Below are 4,735 nucleotides of genomic sequence, written 5' to 3' on the forward strand. Positions count from 1 at the left end.
CTATATACCTGGCAGGGGAGATACCATGATCACGAAGGTGGTTTTCCCAGGGCGAGGCTTATCCATTGCACTCCGGATGTGCTGACCCCTGCGATTTCCCCAAATGTGGGAAATCGCAAAAAAAAAAAAAAAAAAAAAAAAAAAACATTCTGTATATAGTGAATGTAACTTTCGTTGCTATAATACATTAGAAAATACTCATTTTTAAAGCAGTCTGAATTTCTCTGAAGCTGCCATAGATAACATTCAAAAACAAAGCTCCTTGTTTGTCAGTAAATTTTCAGATATATTTGCTTGAATTCACAGCTATTTAAATTGGGCCAGGCACAGTGGCTCCCACCTATAATCCCAGCACTTTGGAGGCCAAGGTGGGTGGATCACTTGAGGTCAGGAGTTCCAGACCAGCCTAGCCAACATGGTGAAACCCCATCTCTACTAAAAATACAAAAAAAAAAAAAAAAAAAAAAAAAGGGTCGGGCATGGTGGCTCATACCTGTAATCCCAACACTTTGTAAGGCTGAGAGGCAGGCAAATCATGAGGTCAAGAGATCGAGACCATCCTGGCCAACATGGTGAAACCCCATCTCTACTAAAAATACAAAAATTTGCTGGATGTGGTTGGAACATGTCTGTAGTCCCAGCTACTCTGGAGGCTGAGGCAAGAGAATCCCTTGAACCCAGGAGGCAGAGGTTGCAGTGAGCTGAGATCGCACCCCTACACTTCAGCCTGGCAACCCAGCGAGACTCCGTCTCAAAAAAAAGCCGGGCGAGGTGGCAGATGCCTACTGTAATCCCAGCTACTCAAGAGGCTGAGGCAGGAGAATCACTTGAACCTGGGAGGCAGAGGTTGCAGTGAGCCAAGATCATGTCACTACACTCCAGTCCGGGCAACAGAGTGAGACTCTGTCTCAAAAAAAAATTCTTTTAAATAATTTGATCCTCATAAAATTCAGCATTCCGAAGAATTGGGGGTAGGAAACTTGAGCCCCACTTTCAGATGGAATGGATTCCTCTTGAGATTCTCTACAGCACCCATACTCTTGACCTTTTCATGTATCTCTGTCTCCTAATTTGGCAGGAAATACAGGAAAAGAAGGAAAAGGCCGGGCACGGTGGCTCAAGCCTGTAATCCCAGCACTTTCGGAGGCCGAGACGGGTGGATCACGAGGTCAGGAGATCGAGACCATCCTGGTCTACACGGTGAAACCCCGTCTCTACTGAAAAATACAAAAAAAACTAGCCGGGCGCGGTGGCGGGCGCCTGTAGTCCCAGCTACTCGGAGGCTGAGGCAGGAGAATGGCGTAAACCCGGGAGGCGGAGCTTGCAGTGAGCTGAGATCCGGCCACTGCACTCCAGCCTGGGCGACAGAGCGAGACTCCGTCTCAAAAAAAAAAAAAAAAAAAAAAATAACCAGTGACCCACACCTAGCAGTCTGCCTGGACCCAGTAGTCTGGCTAAGTCAGGTGGTTATTGCATATCTTCTGGTGAAGAGTTCTCCAGTTGGGTGTGGTGGCTCACACCTGTAATCTCACTTTGAGAGGCTGCATCTGGCTGATGGCTTGAGCTCAGGAGTTGAGACCAGGCTGGTCAACATGGTGAAACCTCATCTCTACAAAAAATACAACAACAAAAAACAAGGCCAGACGTGGTGGTGCACACCTGTAGTCCCAGCTACTAGGGAGGCTGAAGCAGGAGGATTGCCTGAGCCCAGGAGGTGGAGGCTGCAGTGAGCTCTGATCATGCCACTGCACTCCAGCCTGGAAGACAGAGTGAGGCCCTGTCTTTAAAAAAAAAAAAAAAAAGACCCTCCAAATGTGTGCTGATGTGGATTTCTGATAGTTCAAACTTAATCCTAGTATGATAGACATTTCTGTAGTCAGTGTAAGCAGTATTGTATCCAGACATCCTAATTGGCTCTTTTTCTCCTTTTCTGCTTTTGGACGTTAGTACTAAACTTCAGCTGAATCAGAGGAAAAGAATGACTCATCTACCAAAATAAGGCCGGTCCCCTTGCCAATAAAAAATGTGTCACTGTCCATGGTGATTCATGCTTAGAATGCCCCATCCTTGATGCCATTAAAGAGGAAAATAGGTCACATTTACTCTAATTCCAAGAAGATCTACAGGAAACTGAGACCATCTCTCTGATCGAAGCTACAAATTTTAATTAGGGAAACAAATTAGGAAAAAGAACTCACGTTGAGTTATTGTTCAACACACACACACACACAGAGGTCCAGGTCCTTGCTAAGGAATATTCACAACCTAACTCAGCTCCATGAGCTTTTATTGAGCACCAGCTTATGCCAGGCAGCTTTGAAATCAGGTCTTTAGTGTATTCATTTCTTAGTGCTGCCGTAACATGTTACCACAAATGTGATGGCTTAAAGCAAAGTTATTCTCTCGTGGTTGAGGCTACAAGTTAAAAGTCAAGGCCGGGCGCGGTGGCTCAAGCCTGTAATCCCAGCACTTTGGGAGGCTGAGACGGGCAGATCACGAGGTCAGGAGATCAAGACCATCCTGGCTAACACAGTGAAACCCCATCTCTACTAAAAAATACAAAAAACTAGCCGGGCAAGGTGGAGGGCGCCTGTAGTCCCAGCTACTTGGGAGGCTGAGGCAGGAGAATGGCGTAAACCCGGGAGGCAGAGCTTGCAGTGAGCTGAGATCCGGCCACTGCACTCCAGCCTGGGCGACAGAGCGAGACTCCGTCTCAAAAAAAAAAAAAACAAACAAACAAACAAAAACGTCAAGATGGTGGCAGAGTTGGTTTTCTCTGGCGGCTCTGGGGGAGAATTTGTTCCATGCCTCTCTCCTAGCTTCTGATGGCTGCTAACAACCCTTGGCATATCTTGGCTTGTAGACATAACTCCAATCTCTGCCTCTCTCTTTACATGGCCACCTCCCACGTGTCTATCTTCTTCAGCTGGGTGGAAGGTCCCATGCCTCTGCATAGATGACAGCAATGAGATCGGCTGTAGGGATACTTGTAAGAAAAGCCCAACTCAGGCTGGGTGCGGTGGCTCATCCCTGAAATCCCAGCATTTTGGGAGGCCGAGGCAGGCAGATCACCTGAGGTTGGGAGTTTGAGACCAGCCTGACCAACATGGAGAAATCACGTCTACTAAAAATACAAAATTAGCCAGGCGTGGTGGCACATGACTGTAATCCCAGCTACTCGGGAGGCTGAGGCAGGAGAATCACTTGAGCCCGGGAGGCGGAGGTCGTGCCACTGCACTCCAGCCTGGGCAACAAGAGCGAAACCCCGTCTAAAAAACCAAACGAACAAACAAACAAAAAAGCCAGATTTGTTTCAACTCAATAAATCATTTTGGATCTATTCTAACAAATGAACTTGAGACTTCAGAATGTCTCATCACAAAGGATGGCCAAAATAATTTGGCCTAGAAAATGTTAACAAAGCTCACTCATTCCTGCAATCAAAGATAAACCTCAGTCATGCTCTCACAGACTGATTTAAAGTAGCACTGCTTTCTGGTAGGTCCATGAAGATAAATTCACTATGAAATGTATCATCAGACAGATGAGCTTAAAAGGAATAGATAGGAAGCCTATAACCTGTGTCCCACATGGAGAATCAAAATCTAATGAACCTCGAAGACATCATGCGAAGTGCAAGCAGCCAGACACAAAAGGCCACTTATTGTATGATCCTGTTTGTATGAAATGTTAAGAATTGACAACTCTACAGAGAAAGTATTAATAGATGAGTGGTAGACTAGAGCTAAGGGGATAGTGGGGTTGAGGGTGATAATGAAAGGCTATAAGATTTCTTTGGGGGGTAATGAAAATGTTCTAAAATTGGTTATGGTGATGGATGACAACTCCAAGTATATTGAAAGCCATTGAATTGTACAAAGTGGATCAATTGTATGGTACAATTATCTATAATTGAACTATATCTTAATAAAGCTGCTTCTAAAAAGCACAATGACATATACCTACCAGAAAATATAATTAGAAAGATTGACAATACCATATGTTGGTGAGGATGTGAAGCAAACAAATTCTCATCTGCTGTTGATGGTAACATAAACTGGAACAACCAATTTAGAAAACTGGTTAGCATTGTCTACTAAAGTTCATGTGTTATAACCCAATCACTCTTCTTCTAGGTATATTCCTAATAAGATGCATGCATATGGGCACCAAAAGCCATGTACAATAATGTTCACAGCAGACTATAAAAGCCCAAAACTGGAAACAATCCAAATGTTTATCGATCATAGGGCTGATTAAATAAATTATGGTTGAGCTTTACAATGGTTTTTATACAGCAAAGAGAAAACCAGCTACACCAAGCAACATGGGTGAATCTTGCTAACGCACTGAAAAAGACCCAGAAGAGCACACTCTCGTGCCTTATTCAATACACTTGTGAGAATATTCTTACAAACTGTTCCAACTGTAGAAAGATCAACAAGCAGAATTGATCTGTGATGTGAGAAGATGTGATCATGATTACCCTAGCCAGGCGGTTGTGACCTACAGGAGCTCAGGGCATGAGGCGGCATCTGGGCTGTCAATCTTTTTTTTTTTTTTTTTTTTTTTTTGAGACGGAGTCTCGCTCTGTCGCCCAGGCTGGAGTGCAGTGGCCGGATCTCAGCTCACTGCAAGCTCCGCCTCCTGGGTTCACGCCATCCTCCTGCCTCAGCCTCCCGAGTAGCTGGGACTATAGGCGCCCGCCACCTCGCCCGGCTAGTTTTTTGTATTT

The 4,735-nt window shown here is 45.0% G+C and overlaps 1 pseudogene; it reads left to right on the forward strand.

The window, feature by feature from the left end:
- LOC115894112 lies at window positions 1-123 on the forward strand (annotated as a pseudogene).
- The last annotated feature ends 4,612 nt before the right edge of the window (window positions 124-4,735 follow it).

This window comes from Rhinopithecus roxellana, chromosome 16 (genome assembly GCF_007565055.1).
Source record: "Rhinopithecus roxellana isolate Shanxi Qingling chromosome 16, ASM756505v1, whole genome shotgun sequence".
In the NCBI taxonomy this organism is placed as follows: domain Eukaryota; kingdom Metazoa; phylum Chordata; class Mammalia; order Primates; family Cercopithecidae; genus Rhinopithecus; species Rhinopithecus roxellana.